Source organism: Meriones unguiculatus, chromosome 6, assembly GCF_030254825.1.
Source record: "Meriones unguiculatus strain TT.TT164.6M chromosome 6, Bangor_MerUng_6.1, whole genome shotgun sequence".
NCBI lineage: Eukaryota > Metazoa > Chordata > Mammalia > Rodentia > Muridae > Meriones > Meriones unguiculatus.
Window position 1 is genome coordinate 93,390,959 of NC_083354.1, and position 25,771 is coordinate 93,416,729.

The window sequence follows — 25,771 nt, forward strand, 5'->3', positions numbered from 1 at the left end:
AAAGCACTTAAGAAGTTAAACAGCAACACATCAAGTAATCCAATTAAAAAATGGGGTACAGAGAATTGTCAATAGAGGAATATCAAAAGGCCAAAAAAAAAAGACTTAAAGAAATGCTCAACGTCCTTAGTCATCAGGGAAATGCAAATCAAAACGACCAAGAGATTTCACCTTACATCCATCAGAATGGCTAAGATCAAAAACTCAAGTGACAACACATGCTGGAGAGGATGTAGAGAAAGGGGAACCTTCCTCCATTGCTGGTCGGAATGTAAATTTGTACAACCACTTTGGAAATCAATCTGGTGCTTTCTCAGACAATTAGGTACAGTGTTTCCTTAAGATCCAGCTATACCACTCCTAGGCATATATCCAAAATATGCTCAAGTATACAACAAGGACGTTCGTTCAACCATGTTTGTAGCAGCTTTATTTGAAATATCCAGAAGCTGGAAACAATCCAGATGCCCGTCAACTGAGGAATGGATACAGAAATTGTGGTACATCTACACAATGGAATATTAATCAGCAATATAATCAAGGAAATCATGAAATTTGCAGGTAAGGTGGGAACTGGAAAAGTTCATCCTTGGTGAGGTATCCCAGAAGCAGAAAGACACACAGGGTATATACTCACTTATAAGTGGATATTCGACATATAATATAGGATAACCCTACTAAAATTTGTACACCTGAAGAAACTAATCAAGAAGGAGGACTCTGGCTATGCTGCTCAATTCAGAAAGGCAAAGAGGACTGACATTAGAAGAGGGAGAAAACAGGAAACAGGGCAGGAGCCAACCACACAGGGCCTCTGAAAGACTCTACTCTGCAGGGTATCAGAGCAGATTTTAAGACTTATAACCAAACTTTGGGCAGAGTGCAAGGAATCTTACGAAAACAGGGGGAAGATAGTAAGATCTAGAGAGAACAGGAGCTTCACAAGAACAACAGAACCAAAAAATTTGGGCACAGAGGTCTTTTCCCTTTTCTGAGACTGATACCCCATCTGAGGACCATTCATGGAGATAATCTAGAATCTCTGCACAGATGTAGCCCATGGCAGTTTATTGTTCAAGTGGGTTACATAGTAATCGGAACAGGGATTGTCTCTGACATAAACTGATTGGCCTGCTCTTTGATCACCTCCTCCTGAGGGGGGAGCAGCCTTACCAGGCCACAGAGGAAGACAATGTAGCCACTCCCAATGAAACCTGATAGACTAGAAAGAGAAGAAAGGAGAGGGGGACCTCCCCTATCAGTGGACTGGGAGAGGGACATAGATGGAGAAGGGGAGGGAGAGTAGGATTGAGAGGGGAAGAGGGAGAGAGCTACAGGGTAGAATACAAATTGAATAAACTATAATTCATAAAATAAAAACAAAAGCAAACAAACAAACAAACAAACAACAACATTAAGATCATTGGCTGTTCTTCCAAAAGTCCCCAATTCAATTCCCAGCACCCACATGGTGGCTCATAACCATCTTTAATGGGATCTGGTGCCTTTTTCAGGTGTGCAGCCATACATGCAGGCAGAACACTTTATACATAATAAATAAATAAATAAATAAATAAATTATCAGCCTCTTTAAAAACAGAATCTGTAAATTAAAGAACATAACCAATGTTTTCTAAAAGGTGGAAATCTGATGACATTCTATGGCATACTAAAAACAAAATGAGACTGGTGTGCTGTCCACAGATTCCTGTGTATGCCTCTTTCACATTCCAAGGTCTCATGCAGAAAGATGTGTTTGTGATCAATTAAAAATAGTTGATATCAAAAGTCACTATACTTCTGAATTTTTCATATGGTTAAGTGTTTCCATAGCCATTTGTAATTATCCTGTGATGCACAGGATGAGGGAGGAGTTACTTTTTTACATATTTAAGATTGAAATAGCTGGGGTACAAGGACAAAGCACTGATGATCTCAGAGTATTAGTTTATTTGTTGTCTTTTATTTGTTTAATAATACAAGTTATAAATTAAGGGTACTGTGAGGAGTGTGACATATTTTTTGGCATAGCTTTCCTTTTTCTGTTTTCATGGGCTTTTCCTAGAGTCAAAACCATACTATAGTTAATGCTACCACATATTTCTTTATAACCCCAACACAATTCTTTTGCAACAAATGTGAAATTGCTCAAAATTGTATAAATATAAAAGAGATCAGTCTTGAACACAGCTCCAAAAGGTGTATTTATGCATTTATTGACAAAATTTATTTGGGAGTGATGGTAGGGTGACATTGAAAACATCGTTTCCCACTGAGCACTTTTGAGCTTACTGTGCTGAGAAAGATTCCATTTCTCCATAGTATTCTACCTGAACTCTGTGGCAGTGACACCACAATAACACCCATCAGTGTGATGTATAATATAAAAGTTATTGAACATAATAGAAAGCATCCATTGGATATAATGGATTTTGTTGCCTGCAAGCTGATGCCAAGCAGAAATGAATGTGCTTTAATGTATTTTTTCTTAAAAGACCAATGTAGCCTCACCCTTTATTTATTTATTTATTTTTATTTTTTTAAGGTTTAGCGAGCAGCTCCCTTTTAGTAGCTGCCTTCGATATCCACTCCAGGACCCCTAATAGCTCTAGTTATAAAATGCAGACTTTTCCTTCTTTGGTGTTCTTTTCCATTGCTTTATTCATAGACATTAAAACAGGGAAAGTTATTCATGGTTCATTAAACACTTTAAGTTGTTCAAGTTTTATCCTTTTTCTGTATTTCCAAGTTATTTCTCACTGTTGTTACATCAAGCCATGCAACACAATTCAATAGGATTCAACAAATATGCACACTTTTGTGAAGAACATAAAGTTATTCACGTGAGTCACAGAGTTTGTCTATGTACTAAGTTTCATAGAGCATTTGGCATAGAGTGTTAAACTTGTATTTTTTTTAAATGTCCCATGTTGCCTTCTAAAATGGTTATTTTGCCTCTTAAATACAAACACAAGCCAAAAGGAGGATTAGCTCAGATAAAGATAGGAAATGCAGTTTTCAGATACTATGACAGTAGGAGGAAATTCAGTAATTGCTCCAACAAATGACATATTACATAGTACAACCATGTAAAGAATTATTGGCATCCAGTCTACCAATAACTATGCAGGGGACAATAATGAGAATAGAAGGGGGCATGACTTTGTTTCTTTGGCCTGGCCACACTGAGAAGGTTGTTTCTTGAAGTTCTCTTAGAGCAAAATCTATGACAGCCATTATACTCTTCTAGTACTATAAACTAGGGAAATATTCATTCGTTTCTAAAATGATCATAAACATCTTTTGAAACTGGATAAAGGTTCTGTTGGTATAATGTTCTTTAGGAATGTATACAATTTATCCCTTTTCATTCAAATGCTGATTTCTCTACCCCACTATCTGGTTTCAATCCCACTCTGGTTTCAATCCAGATATTGCATTGTGATGCTTATTCTAAGGATCATCTGTCTCAAGTTTGTGTAAACATGCCACCATTTGTTCTCTATATTGTTAATTAAACAACCAGCCCCCATATTGTTCAATGGAGAGGATAGGGTGGGATATCCTGATCCAGAAGGGAGAGAGAGGAAGCAAGAGGGAGAAGGAGAAAATCTACAGGACAGGTCTTGGAACCATGTGGAGAGATGGATGGAACCTAAGATATGACTAAAAGTAAGTATAATAGATAAAATCTGAATAGTAGGAAACTATATGGGCTTGGAGGTTTAGGATGGAATAACTATTGCCTAGCATTGTGCTCTAGGTTAATTAAATAAATCCCAGTCTCTGTGTGGTACATTGGGTATACAGCTGGTTTAGGACTAACTGCTAGTTAACTGAAAGTTATATCAATTGTAAATATTAATACTCACAACAAATGGTGCCCAACTAATCTAAATAGCCTCACCCTTTAAATCATACTTTAACATAATTTGGTGGGAGGATAAGCTCCCAGTGATACAACGCAAACTTAAAACCTAATAACTCCCAGGTTAATTACTATCTTATGAAGAGAGATTCTTTTTTTTTTTTTTTTTTGAGTTTTTTTTTTTTTTTCAATGCAGTTTATTCAGGAACATTGAACAATCCTCGGACCCCGGGGAAAGCCAGCCCACAGCTTAAATAGCCTCTGGGTAGCCAACCCAGGCGTGCCACGGGGGCAATGCAGATAGGTCCACATACATGGAAGCAAGCCAGATCCTCGGCCTTAGCCAAATGTGGAGTTGTTCCTGACAGAGAGCACTCACCATCGGGAAGGTGGAAGGCGGAAACCAGCTCCATCTTTAAGGCATAGCATTCTGCAGCTCTCTACAGTTCCCCCTTTTTGTTTTAGACGCATCAGGCAAGAGTAGAGGTCTGATCTCTGATATTAGAAATAAATTGGGACTTTGTACAGATGTTCATTTAGGTGTCATCCACCCAAAGAGCATCGGACCCGTCCGATACCTTTTTCTCAGAGGCGGGACCTGGGGCATCAACCCGCATGCAATCAGACATGCTCTTCTCTGGGTCCAAAGCGGCTGACCCTGAGTGCAGTGCTTAGCCTCGCATCCTGAGCGTATCATTTTAGCTTTTTATGGTATCCAACCATGCTTGGGGAGAATGTCTTGCTTCAATGGCTGTAAAGGCCTGAATGATCATGGCTGCATCACACTGTTGTGAGACTCGAAGAGAGATTCTTAAACAGGCCCAGGAGCAAAAGACAGCCTACCTTGGGCAGACCTGAGACTTAACATAACAAAACTGGCTACCACTACAATCTCACAGGAGGAGTACAGGAGCATGGCTTCCTCATACTATGGCTGGCTCAGCTCAGCACAGCTCAGCAGCTATAGATAGAAAGAAAGGAACTGGAAGCAGACAGACCTCTAAACAGAGCTTGGTCTAAAACTGCATCTAAAATAAAAAAAAAAAAAAAAGCCATGGTAGAATGGGTTTTAATCCCTTTGTCTTTTTTTTTTTTGGTTGTCATTGTCATGGATCTGGCTGCAATGTGTTTAATAGTGACGGCTCTTATCCATGCCTTCTCCAAAAAAGTTCAAGGAGAAAATGGGGAAAAAGGCAATGAATGGAATATTAAGTTACAGACAATAGAAAGGACACTCTTCCTAATAAAAATTAGATTAATAGAAGCTAAAATTCAAAGCTCTCTGGCTACAAGATACTTGTTAGCTCTTTCTGGTAAGGGTCTGCCAATTCCAAAATATAGCCAACTCGACTTTGCTTGTTACTGACCCAAAACTTAAATTTTTCTTGTCTTTCTGCTTGATTTTCATTTAAAGGCTTTGAGTTATGATGATATTAATTTGAGAAAAATATCTGAACAAGTTGGTGAAGGAACATGCCTTTAATCCCAACACAAAGTTAAAAAAAAAGGCAGTTCTGGATCAAGCTAATTTACATAATGAAAGCCAGGAGGGCAAGTCCTGCTGTTTAGCCACTTGCAGAGATAGTCTAAGATTCAAAATGACAAAATTTTCCTTAAGATTACCATGAAAATTCTTTTTTCTTCATAATAAATATTATGAGGAAACAACCTAGGAACCCGCCACAGAGGGCCTCCAAAAGCCTCTGCCCTGCAGACTATCAAAGCAGATGCTGAGACTTATGGCCAACTGTTGGACAGAGTGCATGGAATCTTATGTAAGAAGTGGGAAATAGTAAGAGCTGGAGAGGACGGTAACCACACAAGGAGAGCAACAGAACCAGAAAATTTGAACACAGGGAACTTCCCAGAAACTCATATTCCAACCAAGGACTATTCATGGAGATAACCTAGAACCCCTGCACAGATGTAGCCCAGGGCAGTTCAGTGTCCAAGTGGATTACATTGTAATGGGAAGAGGGACTGCCTCTGACATAATCTGATTGGCTTGTTCTTTGATCACCTCTCCCTGAGGGGTGAGCAGCCTTACCAGGCCAGAGAAGATGACAATGCAGCCACTCCTGATGTGATCTGATAGACTAAGATCAGAAGGAAGGAGAGGAGGACCTCCCCTATCAGTGGACTTGGGGAGGGGCATGCGTGAAGAAGGCGGAGTGAGGGTGGGATTCGAAGGGGAGGAAGGAGGGGCTTATGGCGGGATACAAAGTGAATAAAGGGTAATTAATAATAAAAATAACAGTAAATGTTATGTCCTTATTGATCTAAAGGTTGGAGTCACATCAATTTTAGGTTTACATAAAGAGAAATGATGTCATACTTATCTAAAAAGGCCAAACAATCCCCCAAACTGGTACTTCCAGAATTGGTACGAAAGGATAAAGGGTATTTTGGCTTAAGAAATACATTCTGTTGTTCAATGTAAGGACTCAAAATTAGCTTGGGAGACAAACATGTAAACTACATGCCTCCCGTGTAAAAAAAAAAATTTAATGCTATCTAAATTAAGGTATCACACTGCTCTAAAAGTTGGCTTATCCTTTTGAACGTGAGACATTTTCATGGGGGACAAGTGTTGGTCATGCCTGATGCAAAGACACAGGAAATTACAGGTGGAAAACTACACACCAGTCTAGTTAAGTCCTAAAAACTCAAAAATTATAATTCATGTCTAATGCCCATCCTATATCAAAAAGGGGGCAAGAAAGGAAAGTCAAAACAAATGTAAAAACCCAGGTACAAAATGCCTAGGGTATGCTTAAATACTAAAGGTAAAAGTGAGTTTATATAAAGTTTGGCTCTAAAGGCATAATTGCTCTTTCTATATATAAAAGGGTATAGGACAAAAATAGCTACAAAATAAATAAAAGCCCAGGCTTAAACCTCTAAACAGGTACAAGATGCCTAGGGTATGCTTAAACTCTGAATTTAAAAGTTTATTTAAAGTTTACTTAAAACATGCCTTTCCTATTGCTCAAGGCAACTAGCTTGTCTCTCTAATGAGAGGGCTTCTCTTGGGAGATAGGTAACAGCTTGGCCTAATACAACAGGTGTCCAAAGGCCCAAAAAAGATATTTTGAGCTATAAAACTTTTTTTTTATTTCAACCTGATAATGATGTTCAGTAATAATGGTAACTTGTACTGCTGATCCCTTCACATCGGAACAACTCTGAAACTGACTGAGACATGAAAAATTTCTCTAGCCTGAACTCCTTCAGTACATGGCCCTTAAATCCTTGGCTATAATATCCTCAAAATTTGTATGCCAGTCTTTTAATTGGCATAGATAAAGTTGGTTTACAGTTCAGTTTCATCCTGAACATCTCATACATTTCTAATTTTAAAACTGTATAATGCTTGTGAGAAGTTATATATTTGCAGAACAAAAGTACTGGACAATGAAGACGCTGGACCAAACCTGACAGAATCCTCTTTCCAGCATGCTGACACACTGACACATCTGTTCCAGCATCTTGCATGTTCCAGCATTCTGCTTGTTCCTGCCTCAACTGCTTCAATTGCTGTTTCTCATCAAGCCTGCACCCAAGAGAGCTTTGAAGAAAGCTACTAATCTCAATTGCTCATTCATTTGAGACTGTTCCAAACAGGACTTCTACTAAGCCTGAAATGTCTCAACATTCAAAGACTTGACCACAAATGTTATTGCTTGCTTAATTAATGATTTTTCCAATTTCCTTTGTGCCCCCTAACATGATTTATGCATGTTCAAAATGTCAGCTAGAAGAAATCCGTGAGAACGATGTCCAATTTCCTTTTAGGGGTGGTGGGTAGATTTTTGGTTGTTTTCTGTGGCTATGAATGTCATAGGGAAATTGTTATAAATTATTAATGGTCTTATTCAGAGAGAGAACAAGGTTAAAGTCAGGAATTTATTTCTTTTCTTTTTTCTTTTCTCTATCTTAGATAAGGAAAAAGGGGTTAAAAGAAAGAAAGGGGGAATACAGGGATATCTTATAGGAATACTAAGACAAAAGGTAGATTATTGAATCTACTCAACTGAGGATATTATTTGTTATTCTCAAATAAGGTTAATTTTAACTCTGGCATAGAATTTTATATATTGATGCAAAAATAACTCTATTTTTAATACATTGGTAAATTTTAGTATGCTGATATAATTTCAAGTTTACTTCCAATACTATTAAACTACTATTATAAACTGTTTAGGGTATTAGGTAATGCAAGATAATAACTAGTTAATCAACTCATAGTCATGTCAGACACTAGTCTAATTTATCTCATGAGTATTCGTCCTAGGTTTAACAGATAAATATGATTTTGTAGACAGGTCGATTACATAAAAATAGGTAGTCTTCAGAAACTTCAGAGACCTACAGACTATAGCATTTTAAAAGGTCTTTATTATTTTAAATATTCTTGACAATGAGACAAGTCATCTCCTGGCAGCACCCTACCTACCTTAAAGATGATGATGTGCATCAAAGAACCCCCATATGGAAATGGCTTCAAATGTGGCAAACAAGCCACCGGGTAAAGAAAATACACTTGCTTAACAACAGACAAAAATGGGCAAGCTTAAATGCAAGACAAGTTGACTGCAGAACTCTGGCAAGACAGGGTAAGAAATCTAAATAGTTCCTGCTTCACATTTATGTCTGTCAAATATTCTGAGCCAGAAGGCTGAAGATGATGCTCCAACTTTATAAAGAGTTGTGGGTGACTGTTCAGGTAGCAAACTGTCTCTGTCTTTTTTTTTTTTTTTTTTTTTCATTTTTTGGGAGCTGCTAACATGCACCTCCTATTTTCTCTAGTAACTAATTTTATTCCTTCTCAAGTCTCTGGTGGGGTTGAAGAACAAATAGTTATAAGTTCCACAATTAAGCTTATGTGGTTTAGAATTTAAGAAAATGTTTTCATATAGGTTATACCAATAAAAATAAAAGTTAATTCCGTTATAGAGCTCTAAGATTTTCAAGATAGGATAGATAATCGAATATTTTTTCCTAAGTTGCTAAATGAACATGGACTGGACATTGAATATGTAAATTTTGTCTAATAGTTTTCATAATTTTATAATTATTATTGTATTAAAAGAAAAGGAGGCTTTTATTAGACTTAAAGGGGAAATGTTGGTATAATGTTCTTTTGGAATGTATACAATTTATCTTTGTTCATTCAAATGCTGATTTCTCTATCCCAGTATCTGGTTTCACTCCCACTATCTAGTTTCAATCCAGACATTGCATTATGATGTTTATTCTAAGCATCATCTATCTCAAATTTGTGTAAACATGCCACCATTTGTTCTCTATATTGTCAAATAAACAACCAGCCCCAGTGTGGTGCAATGGAGAGGATAGGGTGGGACATCCTGGTCCAGAAGGGAGAGAAAGGAAGCAGGAGGGAGGAGGAGAGAATTCACAGGAGAGATATGGGAACCACATGAAGAGATGGACAGGACATAAGTTATGACTAAAAGCAAGTATAATAGATGAAATCTGAATAGTAGGAAACTATGTGGGCTTGGAGATTTAGGATGGAATAACTATTGCCCAGCATTGTGCTCTAGGTTAATTATATAAATCCCAGTTTCTGTGTGGTGAATTGGGTATACAGCTGGTTTAGGACTAACTGCTAGTTAACTAAAAGATATATCAATAGTAAATAATAATATCCACAACTGATTCAGTATTATTTAGCTCCTCTAACCATTGAAAAATCCTCCTTTATCATAACTGTGTTAGGTTATGAGAGAAGATCAATGTAAATCATCACATGGCCCATGCTTAGGACAAAGCTCTTCTTTGGAGACGAAAGCAGAATACCGCAAAATAAAATTTAAAATAGGAGTAATAGTGCATAAAAATGTGGATTCCTGTTAACATAGGATTCCATAATCATTGCTTTAAAAGCCTCCAGAGACAGATATTAATGTCATAGGGGTTTCAAGATGCTGCCATGACATAACCTGCAGAAAACAGGCCTCTCTCACGATCTTCTCTTGCAATACGCAAGAAAAGCATGAAAATAGTGTCTATTTTCTTCAAATTCTCTATGCAATAGTATTTCTTCCTTCTGATTTTAGTCATTGTCCTTGATTAATTTGTGATCAAATGATCATGGAATAAACCAATAAAGGGAAATAGTTAAGATAAATTTATGCACATGTCAACAAAAGATTTAATCTAAGCTCATAAGGGGGTCCTGAAACTGAGGCAGTGATTAAAACTGATAGATAACAATATATATGCAGGCACATTTTTTCTTCATTTGCATCTGTATGAGCATGTATACCCTACAAGCATGTTAGTATCATAGTTATATTGTAATCATAGAAGGATGACCCTAAGCTAGGAAAAGTTATTTATATTAAAATTTATTACACAATATAATTCAGACAATATTTTTCATAGGAAATTTGCACACTGTCATTCTGGACTTGTGACTTCACAGTTTATGTGTAAATTTATGGATTTGTCTCAGAATTTCTGCTTTTTTCAGGTGATAATTAATGAATGTTTACTTCAGTTTTCAAATATACAATATACAAGCATTTTGTCACACAAAAGTACCTATAACTAGTGGTAATTGCTATATTAAACTATCTGTCAGCAATACCATGTCAGCAATACATCTGTCAACAATACATATATCCTATAACTTCCCTTTAAGAAGGTAAAATAAAACTAAACTAGAATTACAAGGTACTAAAAACAATTTTATTTTATTTTTTAATCTTATTAATATTTTTATTATGTTAGTATTTTCATATATTTTTTCTTAAGTAGAATTTGTTTATTTTGTATCCCAGCTGTACACCTCTCCTTCATTCACTCCCAAATCCACCCTCCCTCCCTCATTTACTCCCATGATCCTTTCCAAGTTCACTGATATGAGAAGTCCTCCTCCTCTTCCATCTGACCCTAGCCTATCAGCTCTGATCAGGACTGACTGCACCTCTGTGGCCTGGTAAGGCTGCTTCCCATCAGGGACAGGTGATCAAATAGGCAGCCACTGAGTTCATGTCATAGATAGTCCCTGTTCTCCTTAATAGAGAATAATTAGCTGACATGGGCTATATCTGAGCAAGGGTTCTTTTTTTATTATTTTTTATTTTTATTTTCTTATCAGTTACATTTTATTAACTCTGTATCCCAGCCGTGTCCCGATCCCTCGTTCCCTCCCAGTCCCTCCCTCCCTCCCTCCCTCATCTCCACCATGCCCCTTTCCAAGTCCACTGATAGGGGGGAACCTCCTACCAATTCATCTGATCCTGTTTTATCAGGTATCTTCAGGACTGGCTGCAAAGCCCTCCTCTGTGGCTTAACAGGACTGCTCCTCCCTTGGGGGAGGGGAGGCCAAAGAGCCAGTCATTGAGTTCCTGTTAGAAATAGTCCTTGTTCCCCTCACTTTGGGAAACCAATTGGTTGCTGAGCTACCACAAGCTACATCTGAGCGGAGGTTCTAGGTTATTTCCATACATGGCCCTTGCTTGAATGTCAGTCTCAGAAAAGACCCTGTGCACAGATATATTTGGTCTTTGTGGAGCTCCTATCCTTTCCCCATCAGACTAACTCCCCTTCTTACCTATGATTCCCTGTACTCTGCTAAAGGTTTGGTCATGAGTCTTTGCTTTGAAAACACTGCTAGTTAGAGTCTTTCAGATGCGCTCAGTAGACTCCTGTCATATGTTCAATGCACATCCCATCTGTCTTTCTAAACGAGGATTGATCATCTTACCCCATGTCCGCTCAATTGATTATCTTTTTTAGGTGTATAGATTTCATTGTTTATCATATCTTATAGGTCTATATAAGTGAGTATATCCCATGTTTGTCTTTCTCCTTCTGGGATATTTCACTCAGAATGATCTTTTCTAGATCCCACCATTTGCCTGCAAATTTCATGATTTCCTCCTTTTTGATTGCTGAGTAGTATTCCATTGTGTAAAAATACCACAATTTCTGTACCCATTCCACCGTTGATGGACATCTGGGTTGTTTCCAGGTTCTGGCTATTACAAATAAAGCTGCTATAAACATGGTTGAGCAAGTATCCCTTTTTACACTTTATTCATTTTGTATCCCCCCATAAGCCCCTCCCTCCTCCTCTCCCAGTCCCATCCTCCCCCCTTTCTGCATGCATGCCCCTCCCCACTTCCACTGATAGGGGAGGTCCTCCTCTCCTTCTTTCTGAGCAAGGGTCCTAAGTTATATCCCTGAAAGGTCCTTGGTTGGAGTATCAGTCTCAGAAAAGACCCATGTGCAGAGACTTTTTGGTTCTGTTGCTCTCTTTGTGGAGTTCTTGTCCCCTCCAGGTCTTACTATCTCCCCCTTCTTTCATAAGGTTCTCTGCACTCTGCTCAAAGTTTGGTTATGAGTCTAGCCATCTGCTTTGATACACTGCTAGGTAGAGTCTTTCACAGGCCCTCATCTCCTTAGATGCTGAAAAAGCATTTGAAAACATCCAACACCCATTCATGTTCAAAGTCTTGGAGAGTTCAAGGATAAAAGGCACATACCAAAACATAGTAAAAGCAATGTACAGAAAGCCTATAGCCAGCATCAAACTCAATGGAGAAAAACTTAAATCAATCCTACTGAAATCAGGGACAAGGCAAAGCTACCCACTCTCTCCATCTCTTCAACATAGTTCTTGAAGTCCTCACTAGTGCAATAACACAAGTGAAGGAGATCAAGGAGATACAAATCAGAAAGGAAGAAGTCAAAGTATGACTATTTGCAGATGATATGATATGATATGATATGATATGATATGATATGAGTGGCTCCAAAAATTCAAAGAGAGAACTCCTTCAGCTGATAAATGCCTTCATCAAAGTAGCTGGATACAAAATTAACTCAAAAAAAAAAATCAAAAGCCCTTCTAAATACCACAGACAAAAGGCCAAGGGAAACAAAACCCTTCATAATAGCCACAGAAGTCATAAAGTATCTTGGTGTGATCCTAACCAAGCAAATGAAAGGTCTGTTTGAAAAAAGCTTCAAGAGACAAAAGGGCTGAGAAAGAAATTAGAGAAACAACTCCCTTCACAATAGCCACAAATGACATAAAGTACCTTGGTGTAACCCTAACCAAGCAAGTCAAAGACTTGTATGAAAAAAATTTCAAGTCTCTGAAGAAAGAATTAGAAGAAGATATGAAAAGATGGAAAGATCTCCCATGCTCATGGCTTGGCAGGATTAACATAGTAAAAATGGCCATCTTACCAAAAGCAATCTACAGATTTAATGCAATTCCCATCAAATTGCCAACACAATTCTTTACAGACCTGGAAAGAAAAATTCTCACCTTCATATGGAATAACAGGAAACCAAGAATTGCTAAAACAATCCTCTACAATAAAAGATCTTCTGGAGGTATCTCCATCCCTGATCTCAAGCTGTACTATAGAGCAACAATCCTAAAAACTGCATGGTACTGGCATAGAAACCAACTGGTGGATCAATGGAATCGAACAGAAGACCCAGAAATAAACTCACATGCTTATGGACACCTGATTTTTGACAAAGATGCCAAAACCATACAATGGAAAAAAGATAGCATCTTCAACAAATGGTGCTGGTCTAACTGTATGTCTACATGTAGAAAAATGAAAATAGATCCATACTTATCACCCTGCACAAAACTGAAGTCCAAGTGGATCAAAGACCTCAACATAAAACCAGACACATTAAATCGGCTAGAAAAAAAAGTGGGGAATACCCTAGAACTCATTGGTACAGGAGAAAACTTCCTGAACAGAACACCAACAGCACAGGCTCTAAGAGCAACAATCAATAAATGGGACCTCATGAAACTGAAAAGCTTCTGTAAAGCAAAGGACACAGTCATCAAAACAAAGTGACTGCCTACAGATTGGGAAAGAATCTTCACCAACCCTTTATCTGACAAAGGACTCATATCTAGTATATATAAAGAACTAAAGAAGCTGAAAAGCAGCAAACCAAGTAATCCACTTAAAAAATGGGGAACAGAGCTAAACAGAGAATTCTCTGTAGAGGAATATCGAATGGCAGAGAAGCTCTTAAAGAAATGCTCAATCTCATTAGCCATTAGGGAAATGCAAATCAAAACAACCCTGAGATTTCACCTTACACCCATGAGAATGGCCAAGATAAAAAACTCAAGTGACAACACATGCTGGAGAGGTTGTGGAGAAAGGGGAACCCTTCTCCACTGCTGGTGGGAGTGTAAACTTGTACAACCACTCTGGAAATCAATCTGGCGCTTTCTCAGACAACTAGGAATAGCGCTTCCTCAAGATCCAGCCATACCACTCCTAGGCATATATCCTCCAAAAGAGGCTCAAGTACACAAAAAGGACATTTGCTCAACCATGTTTGTAGCAGCTTTATTTGTAATAGCCAGAAGCTGGAAACGGCCCAGATGCCCCTCAACTGAAGAATGGATGCAGAAACTGTGGTACATCTATACAATGGAGTATTACTCAGCAATGAAAAATAAGGAAATCATGAAATTTGCAGGTAAATGGTGGGACCTGGAAAGGATCATCCTGAGTGAGTTGTCCCAGAAGCAAAAAGACACACATGGTATATACTCACTCATATAAACATACAACATAGAATAAACCCACTAAAATCTGTACATCTAAACATACCAAGCAAAAGAGAGGACCCTAACTAAAATGTTCAATACCCATCCTGAAAGGCAAAGAGGATGGACATCCGAAGAAGAAGAAAACAGGAAACAACCTAGGAACCTGCCACAGAGGGCCTCTGAAAGCCTCTGCCGTGCAAACTGTGAAAGCAGATATTGAGCCTGATGGCCAAATGACAGGCAGAGTGAATGGAATTTTATGTAAGAAGTGGGAAATAGTAAGAGATGGAGAGGACAGGAACTCCACAAGGAGAGCAACAGAACAAGAAAATTTGAACACAGGGAACTTCCCAGAGACTCATACTCCAACCAAGGACTATTCATGGAGATAACCTAGAACCCTGACAATGCAGCCACTTCTGATGAGAACTGATAGACTAAGGTCAGAAAGAAGGAGAGGAGGACCTCCCCTATCAGTGGACTTGGGGAGGGGCATGCATGCAGAAAGGGTGGGAGGGTGGGACCGGGAGGGGAGGAGGGAGGGGCGTATGGGGGGATACAAAATGAATAAAGTGTAATTAATAAAAGTTAAAAAAATAAAAATAAATAAAAAAGAGTAAGCATACAACATGAGAATTTTTCCTGTGCTGCAAATCTGTCTAAACAATTGTCGAGCTATATTTTTGGTAATTGGACTGGAGAATTCGATACTACGATGGAGCAGCTGAGAGTGGCCATTGTCACAGTAAATTCTATCAGAGTGGACGCAGGACTAGCCACAGGATTATCAACATGGATTGCTGCAGCCATGAATCATCTGAAGGAATGGGCAGGCATGGGAGCGTTAGCAGGCCTTCTGGTGTTGGTCTCCTTGGTTTGCCTGTGGTATATATGCAAGATTAGAGTCTCACAACAGTGTGATGCAGCCATGATCATTCAGGCCTTTACAGCCATTGAAGCAGGACATTCTCCCCAAGCATGGTTGGATACCATAAAAAGCTAAAATGATACGCTCAGGATGCGAGGCTAAGCACTGCACTCAGGGTCAGCCGCTTTGGACCCAGAGAAGAGCATGTCTGATTGCATGCGGGTTGATGCCCCAGGTCCCGCCTCTGAGCAAAAGGTATCGGGCGGGTCTGATGCTCTTTGGGTGGATGACACCTAAATGAACATCTGTACCAAGTCCCAATTTATTTCTAATATCAGAGATCAGACCTCTACTCTTGCCTGATGCGTCTAAAACAAAAAGGGGGAACTGTAGAGAGCTGCGGAATGCTATGCCTTAAAGATGGAGCTGGTTTCCGCCTTCCACCTTCCCGATGGTGAGTGCTCTCTGTCACGAACAACTCCACATTTGGCTAAGGCTGAGGATCTGTCTTGCTTCCATGTATGTGGACCTATCTGCATTGCCCCCGTGGCATGCCTGGGTTGGCTACCCAGAGGCTATTTAAGCTGTGGGCTGGCTTTCCCTGAGGTCCGAGGATTGTTCAATGTTCCTGAATAAACTGCATTGAAAAAAAAAAAAAAAAAAAAGAGTAAGAAGCTAAAAAAAACAAGGAAAAAAAAAGAAAAAATTTTCAAGTCTCTGAAGAAAGAAAGAAATTGAAGAACATATCAGAAGATGGAAATATATTCAGTGTTCATGGATTGGTAGGATTAACATAGTGAAAATGGTCATCTTGCCAAAATCAATCTACAGATTCAATTCAATTACCTTCAAAACACCAACACAAATCTTTACAGAGCTTGAAAGAAAAAATCTCAACTTCATATGGAAAAACAAAAAACCCTGAATTTGCAAAATGATCCTCTACAACGACAGATCGTTTGGAAGTATCTCCATCCCTGAACTTAAGCTTTACTACAGAGCAATATAGTAATAAAAACTGCATGGTATTGGCATAGAAACAGAAAGGTAGATCAATGGAACTGATTAGAAGACCTAGAAATAAACCCACACACCTATAAATATTTGATTTTTGACAAAGAATCCAAAACAATTCAATGGAAAAAAAGACAGCATCTTCAACAAATGGTGCTGGTCCAATGGTGCTGGATGTCTACACGTACAAAAATGAAAGTAGATCCATATTTACCACCCTGCACAAAACTAAAGTCCATGGGTCAAAGACCTCAACATAAAACCAGACACATTAAATTGGTAAGAAGCATAAGTGGGGAAGAGCCTTGAAATCATTGGCACAGGAGACAACTTCCTGAACAGAACATCAACAGCACAGGCTCTAAGATCAACAATCAATGAATGGGACCTCATGAAGCTGAAGGGGAAAAGAGGGAAAAAGTCAGGAGCCTGACACAGAGGACCTCTGAAAGGCTTTGCCCTACAGACTATCAATGCAGAAGAAGGGGAAAAGAGGGAAAAAGTCAGGAACCTGACACAGAGGACCTCTGAAAGGCTCTGCCCTACAGACTATCAATGCAGATGCTGAGACTTATGGGAAAACTTTGGACAGAGTGCCTGGAATCTTATGAAAGAATTGGGAAACAGTAAGATGTGGAGAAGACAGGAACTCCCACAAGGAGAGCAACAGAACCAAAAAATCTGAGCACAGCGGTCTTTCCTGAGACTGATACTCCAAACAAGGACTCTGCATGGAGATAACCTAAGACCCTTGAACAGATGTAGCCTATGGCAGTTCAGTATCCAAGTGGGTTTCACTGTTATAGGAACAGGGACCGTCTCTGACATGAATTGTTTGGCCTGCTCTTTAATTACCTCTCCCTGAAGAGCAAGCAGCATTAACAGGACACAGAAGACAATTCATCTACCCCTGATGAGCCCTAATTGACTAGGATCAGAAGGAAACAATAGAAGACCTCCCCATCAGTGGACTCGGGGACGGGCATGCATGCAGAGGGTGGAGGAAGGGAGGGTTTGGGACTGGAGGAGGGAGGGAACCACAGGGGGGGGGATACAAAGTGAATAAAGTGTAATTAATAAATAATTAAAAAAGAAGAAAAAGCTTGTTTTTCAATAATAAGCTAACAAACAATAAAAATTATGAAAAAGTTATGAAAAACAATAGATAAGAGTTACATTCACAATGTCCTGTCCTTATGTATTTGGAAACTTAGAAGAAAATATTATCCATCCAATTTTGATGAGTTTAGAGTTCTGTACCTAGTTCATTTTTTGTCATATTTTGTATTTATCAACTTCAAAACATCTTTGTAGACCTTAAAACATTTTCTTAAATTCTAAACCAACTTAAGTCTAACTATGAAGCTATAATTATCTAGCCTTCAACCCCACCAGAGACTTGAAAAAGAATAAAATTATGACCTGAGTACGCAGAAAGTCCAGGCAAGTAGTGCCAGGAAAGTCCAGGAACTAACAGTAGATAGACAGCTGACTGCCTAGGGAGTTACCCAAAATTTCTCTATTATAACATCAAAACATCAATCTTCAGCCTTCTGGCCCAGTATATCTGTAGAAATATTTGTGTAACAGGCATTATGAAGGACTTCCTTATCCTGTCTTGGCAGAGATTGGCAGTTGACTTTACCTATATCTAGTTTTTTACTATTTTGGACAGTATTTTTGTCTGCAGTGAAGTGAAGTTATTCTTTGCCCAGTGGCTGGCTAGGTTGCACATTTGAAGCCATATTCTAATGAAGATTCTTCTTTCAAGTTGAATAGTTGAATAGGGTGCTGTCAAGAACTGACATGACTCACTGCCAGAAAAATTTTAAAATAATAAAAATATCTTTGAATGCTATATTATGTAGGCCTTGGAGGTTTTTGAAGATATATATATGTATATATATATATATATATATATATATATATATATATATATATAGCATTTAATCCCTATTTATCCATAGTATATCTGAATAGGCAAATGTTACTTATTTATAGCTATTCACTATCAGTTTAACTTAGGATATGTATTTTGTAATAGACTAGACTACTAACTGACAATGAGTCTGATTAACTATTAACCTGTATTTTCTAATTATCCTAAATAGTTGTAATAGCAAATTTTTAAAGGAATGAAGGTAAACCTAATATTCATAAATGAATAGAAAAGATACAATAATTTATATAATAGTAGAAGCCTCTATATATATCTGTATCAAAATTAATGTAAAATTTGTATCAATATAAAACAATCTATGCAAATGTATCAAAATAACCTTAATTTGAAAATAACAGTAGGTAAGTTGAAGAGGAGATCCAATAATCTAACCTTTTCTCCTATTATTCCAATGATATTCCTATATTCCTCCATTTTTCTTCTCAACCCCATTTCTTTTACCTAAGAGAGAAAGAGTGAAAAGAAGACAGTATAAGTTCTTATACCTTTTTTTCCCTGATAAAGACTAATAACAACTTATAACTAACTCCCTTAATTGACAACAAATACCCATCGTCCATCAAATAACAAAAAACCATCCACTTCAACATAAGGAAATGAGATGCTGTTCTTTTTTGGATTGTTTCCTGCTGATTTAGGGCATAGGATACATTTTAAGTGACCCAAAGAAAATTGGAAAAAAAAATGGTTAAACAAGCTAGCATTAACGTTTGTTGTCCATTCTCTAAACACTGGGAACATGCAGTCTTAACTTATGTCCTGTTGGGAACAGTCTATGATTCTGAGAGATTTTAGCTAGCCACGTTGCTGTTGTTCAAAGTTGCTTTGAAGGAAGCAAGTTTTGTTTTGTTTTTTTTTTTAATTTTTCATCAATTACACTTTATTCATTCTGCATCCCCCCATAAGCTCCTCCCTCCACCCCTCCCAATCCCACCCTCCCTCCTCCCTCTGCTTGCATGCCACTCCCAAAGTCCACTGATAAGGGAGGTTCTCCTCTCCTTTCTGATCTTAGTCTATCAGTTCACATCAAAAGTGGCCAATCAGATTATGTCAGAGGCAGTCCCTCTTCACATTACTATGTAACCCAATTGGACTCTGAACTACCCTGGGCTACATCTGTGCAGGGGTTCCGGGTTATCTCCATGAATAGTCCTTGGTTTGAGTATGAGTCTCTTGGAAGTTCCCTGTGTTCAAATTTTCTTGTTCTGTTGCTCTCCTTGTGGAGACCCTGTCCTCACCAGCTCTTACTATTTCCCAGTTCTTACCTAAAATTCCGTTCACCTGCCCAACAGTTGCCCATCCGCTGCTCTTTGATCACCTCCCTCTGGGGGGGAGCAGCCTTACCAGGCCATAGTAGAGGACAATACAGCCACTTTTGATGTGAACTGACAGACTAAGATCAGAAAGGAGAGGAGAACCTCCCCTATTAGTGGACTTGGGGAGTGGCATGCAAGCAGAGGGAGGAGGGAGGGTGGGATTGGGAGGGGAGGAGGGAGGGGCTTATGGGGGGATGCAGAATGAATAAAGTGTAATTGATGAAAAATTTAAAAAAAAAAAGGGAAAAAAAAAGCAAAAAAAAAAAAGTGGCTGCATTGTCCTCTACTATGGCCTGGTAAGGCTGCTCCCCCCCAGGGGGAGGTGATCAAAGAGCAGGCCAATCAGATTATGTCAGAGGCAGTCCCTCTTCACATTACTATGTAACCCAATTGGACTCTGATCTGCCCTGGGCTACATCTGTGCAGGGATTCTGGGTTATCTCCATGAATAGTCCTTGGTTGGAGTATGAGTCTCTGGGAAGTTCCCTGTGTTCAAATTTTCTTGTTCTGTTGCTCTCCTTGTGGAGACCCTGTCCTCTCCAGCTCTTACTATTTCCCAGTTCTTACCTAAAATTCCATTCACTCTGCCCAACAGTTGCCCATCAGGCTCAGCATCTCCTTTGATAGTCTGAAGGGCAGAGGCTTTCAGAGGCCCTCTGTGGTAGGTTCCTAGGTTCTTTCCTGTTTTCTTCTTCTTCTGATGTCCATCCTCTTTGCCTTTCCGGATGGGGATTGGACATTTTTGTTAGGGTCCTCTCTCTTTCTTAGTTTCTTTAGATGCACAGGTTTTAGTGGGTTTGTCCTATGTTGTATGTCTATATGAGTGAGTATATACCATGTGTGTCTTTTTGCTTCTGGGACAACTCACTCAGGATGATCCTTTCCAGATCCCACCATTTACCTGCAAATTTCATGATTTCCTTATTTTTCATTGCTGAGTAATATTCCATTGTGTAGATGTACCACAATTTCTGCATCCATTCTTCAGTTGAGAGGCATCTGGGTTGTTTCCAGCTTCTGGCTATTACAAATAAAGCTGCTACAAACATGGTTGAGCAAATGTCCTTTTTGTGTACTTGAGCCTCTTTTGGATATATGCCCAGTAGTGGTATGGCTGGATCTTGAGGAAGCGCTATTCCTAGTTGTCCGAGAAAGCGCCAGATTGATTTCCAGAGTGGTTATACAAGTTTACAAGAAGCAAGTTTTGATGAAACAACTGAAGAAGTCTGATGCAGAACCATGCAGAATGATGAAATGGATGTGCCTCAGCATCCTTCTTGATGAATTTTGTTAGGTCTGATCCAACTTCTGGTGTTTGGTCCTTTTGCTCTATAAATATATAAGCTCTTAAAAGTAATATACAGTTCTGTAATTAACATATGCATGGGATGTGCAAGGATCTCAGATCACTTAAAGATGAGTTGCTGCTCTTTGTATGAGAAGAAAGGCATGTTGTTCTTTAAGTCAGTCTGGATTATATACCAAACTGCAATACTGATTTTTATCTATGTCATTTAGAAGAATGGCATGATAAATCCAGAGGATTTTGTAGCCAAGAAGATTTATTACGTTTGCATAGACATTTATGTCTTAGCCAATCTTAGGTTTGTTCCCATAGATGAATCATCATATACATTACCTGTTTTGGTCTTGATTTTTTTTCTTCAGGGGAGTGTGTCCCTCTGTCAAATCTGATCCTTATTACTTTGGATGAATCCAATTCCTTTCCTTCTTTACTTTTTACACAAACACCGAGCCTCTCTCTCAAAATAACATAAACTTTGTCATCCAGTTTGAAATTATTCTAAGTATAGATTGATTTAATTTAGCAGTCTGATTTTTATCTAGGTCTGCTATATTTTGATATCTCTCAAAGAACATGAATAACATTTTCATTGAACATATAACCATGTATGTTGATAAACTAAAAGAAAACTGTATGGAATATGAATAGTCTGTTTTACTGATATATATGTATATAATTAATTAATATATATGTATATATTAATTTTATTGAGATAAGTTTTCTGTAAGCAGCCAAGGCTGTCCTGGAATTGTTCTGTACATTAAGTTGGCCTTGAACTCACAAGGAACCTATCTGTTTTTGTCTTTGTTTCCCAAGTATTGGTAACAATGTTATGTATCTAATTAATTAAATAATTTTAAATAAATTATCAATTTATTTAATTATTTATTTTACAATATTCTTGAGAGAACCTGACGAAATAAGCCTGACCAACTTTTTGACCAATTTTCTTGCTAAAATAGACAGACCTGAGTTTTCTGTTCCTCAGAAAAAGAAACTTAAGTTGCAGAAAAAAACAAAACAACAAAGCAAAACAAAAACGAAATGGATTTGGCCAGGACAATTGGCCTAGGGAGATAAGGTTACCTAGTTACCAGTAGGAGAATCTCCTGATCAGAGTCCCATAGCCTTCACAGGCACTGGTCAAGTTCTGATCCAAGGTAGTCTCCATAAGCACCCACCAGTTCAGGCCTGTTTGAATCAGGTTAGAGAGTCTCCGGCCCCAGCCAGACCTAGTCAATCATCCATTCATTGGTACCCTTGCTTTTGACCTGTGCCAATCATAATAAAGTAGACGTAAATGTCTCTGAAATTGCCCTAGTCGACCTTAAATAGAACTTTCATGCTCATTGGAGGTTGCTATTCTGCCTGAATAGTGATCTCTGCATGCTGGACCTCTGCAGAATAAACTCATTTTGTTTGCATGATACTAAAAGTGGGGATCATTCATTCAGTGTCTTCTGGACCCTGACAGTCTGGGTTCTCCTACGTTCTCCCATAGGAGCTCCACATCATTAAAGAGACTGGCTGATTGCTCTGAGCAGCATGACATTGTATTTTATTGTTCTGTGGAAACTCCCAGACCATTTTGGTGTCCCAACTCTGACCAGCCCTGGACTGCAAAGCTCCTTTTCCAAAAAATCTCAAGCCCACAGGTCCTGCCATAATTGGTTGGGCCAGAGCCTTTCACCAGGCACTGGGCTGGATTCAGTGGGCTTAGACTTCACTGTTGTTCACTGTTCACTTCTGCCCTCCAGGGCATCAGCTCTGTTTTCTGCTGATCAGAGTGCTGGCTTCCCCGATCAGCTTGTAGCTTTGGGAAGTGCTTGCCTCAGGGATTGTACCCTAAGGCTCCAGTTACTTGCATTCCAAGTTTGACTTACCACGCACATGTGCCAAGTTAGAGTGAAGTTTTTCTTTGGAACTAAGTAGCTCTTTGGAGATTTGTAGCCATGGTGCTGAATTCATGGGAGAGAAAAGCCTTCCCAGTTAATATAGTCCTCCTGGTCCCAAGCAGTGTCTCTGTTAGCACAAGAGCTACATAGGTGAGACTGAGGCCATGCTTTAGTTGCAAATCTCTCTCCTCTCCCTTGCTAAATTATGCATAAATATGATTTTTAAAAATATGGATAACACCAAATCTATTGGACACCATATTTTTGTAGGAAGGGGGTTTTCCTCCCATCCTTTAGCTCTCAGAATAATGACTTACTTATGAGACTCAATTATTATTTCACAAATTCCTAGGCTGTATAGATAGGCTCTTCTCAGACTAGCACATAATTAAAAAAAATCACTTATTCTGATCTATATTTTGCCATGTGGCAGGTTACCCAAGCTCAGGCACTATGTTCATTTATCCTCTTAACATTCTTCTGGCTGAATCTCAACTGTCTGACCCTATCCCAGAATCCCTTTCACCTGCCAGATGTCCCACCTATATCCTACCTCAGCCATAAGCCATAGTTATTTTTTTTTAATTGGCAGGTATTGCATCCATACAATACATAAGAGATTTCTACTACATTTTTATCTCTTGGTATAACATGGGTTTATTAATTTACAAGGAGAAAGAACACATATAACAAACAAAAGACTAAGTATTTGTTCAATCAAAACATTTTCCTTATTGTCAAACTGTATAGAAAGCAAGTTAATGTCTAAAAACAAATTCAGTGAATATAAATTGAGATGAGAATAGAAGAATATGTTTTTTTATGGGTCCAGCCTAAGATGGACATATCCATTTCTCTTATTCTGAGTGGTTGTCAGAATATTAGAAAACACTGCCATGCTCTAGCCAAGGCTGGGACATTCTTTTTCTCCTCTTCTCCCCCCCCCTTCTTTTTTTTTTTAACTCTTACTAAAAATAAATTATTTTCTCACATAATTTGATGTCCTGATTACAGTTTTCTCTCCTTTTACTCCTCCCAGTTCTTCCCTAGGTCCCCATCCATCTAGAGTCACTCTATTACTGTTTCTCATGTGCTGGCTCTGTCCTTGCTACTTCAGTCGCTGAGTCCATATCAGCTTTGCTAAGTAGATTCAGAGACCTTTGTTTTCTTGGTGTCCTAATTTCCTCTGGCTCTTACACTTTTCAACCTCAGCTTCAATAGGTTTCAGTGAGCTTTGAAGAGAAAGTTTTGTTAAAGAAAGATATACCATTTAAATAAAGTTTTCCATAGTCTCACCCTCTGTGTATTTTCTGGTCATGTGTCTTTATATTTGTTTGAATCTGTTGAAGGAAGAAGCTTCTCTGAGGATGGCCAAAGAAGGCACTGATCTATGAGAATAGCTGAATATCATTAGAAGTCATCTTGCACTACCCACCCCCCCTTGGGGAAGTACTATTTGCTACACCCAGTATTTGGGCTAATGAGTCTCTGGTTCTGAAGCACCCAACCTGTTTAGGTGTGGACTCCATATTACAGAGTCAGACTTAAGTCAAATTATTTCTTAAGTAGTTACTCCCAAGAAGCATTGTGTTACCCTTTCCCTAAGGACCATGTGTTTACTGCTTTATAGGAGATGGGAAAATAGAGCCCATAAATGAGGTGGACTAACAGCTCATGCAGTAGGCAAATTTATTCAGTGTCAGATAATTTATACTCCAAGAGGTACACACGAGTAAAGCTTATAATCACAAGGACAAACAAATCACATTGGATAAAAACATCTTCTAAAACAAATAACAATATACAGTTGTTAAAAACAATCTCAAGTAAACTCACTACTATCTTCTACACCTGGGAGGAGCCATTAAGTCGATACAGACATTGGTTGATTACTCCTACAAGATTTGTACTGCCATTCCTGGCACCAATTCCCCACCCTTAACAGCATGACCCCCTGTCAGAATTACACCTATTAATCCTGGAAGGGGGAGCCATTCAGAAAAATTGGGGGCAAGGGAGGTAGAGACCTACAGCTGTGGTGAGCACAGAAGAAACAGACTTCTTGGGAGGCAGGATTCAATGAGACAACTTGTTTAACTGGGGGAAACAAAGGCTATTTAAAACTTAAATATTCAAAACTTTAGATACTTTCATAGATGAGTGTACATCATTGGTTGGGGCCAAGGTACTTGGAATGCCTTTTTTGAATGAAGAGGATTTCCAGGTGCTTGTTTCACATGACTTTATAAGGACAGAGAAAAATTAACCTGTGACTTGACTGCCAGACTATGTGACCACCTTAAGGGTGACAGAGGTCAAGGTAGTTAGGCTATGTGCACCAGGACCGGAAGACCCAGAACAAAGAAGGGGCAGTTCTACTCCTGCCAGTTTCAAGACAAGAATTTCAATGTTTAGACATGTCTCAATCTAACTCTTGCTTCTGCTCCAGGGTGGCTCCCCTACTCACATCCCCCCCCCCATCCCAAGGCTTCCCAGCCTCACATTGTACTACCATTCCCTTATCATATTCTCCAGGCAAGACAGATGGTAGATCACAGGTTTTATGCCTGGGTTGATGTTTATGTTTCTCTTTTGGTAGCCTGCAGAGTATCTTCATTTTCAAAAGACACTAGAATATGTGGGGTTAAGGTTCTTTAGGCACCAGTTTTTCCTCTCCAAGTTCAATGAGTTGTGTGGGTGTAGTTTTCTGCAATTCAGTGTCTTGTAAATTTGTAAGGAACAACCTATTTTTGGGTGAGCAACAGGTTGGATTATTTGGTATTTCCATGTGAAGCCTTTGGCCAACAACTCAATTGGATGTAACTCAGTTCTGATGCTGGAAGTTTTGTTTGGTAACTAGTTGGTACTCTGTCACCATCATTATTTGGAAACTCTTTAAGAATCACCTTCATATATTTTAGGAAGTTTCCACTGCACTAGGATTACATATTAACTCTCAAATGTC

The 25,771-nt window shown here is 38.7% G+C and overlaps 1 long non-coding RNA gene across 1 annotated transcript in view; it reads right to left on the reverse strand.

Moving 5' to 3' along the window:
• Positions 1-25,771, reverse strand: part of LOC132654727 (uncharacterized) — a 341,596-nt gene that overhangs the window by 166,104 nt on the left and 149,721 nt on the right. The window contains exon 6 of the long non-coding RNA XR_009592424.1: positions 18,662-18,730. This is a non-coding gene — a long non-coding RNA (uncharacterized LOC132654727). The remainder of the gene's footprint in view (positions 1-18,661; positions 18,731-25,771) is intronic.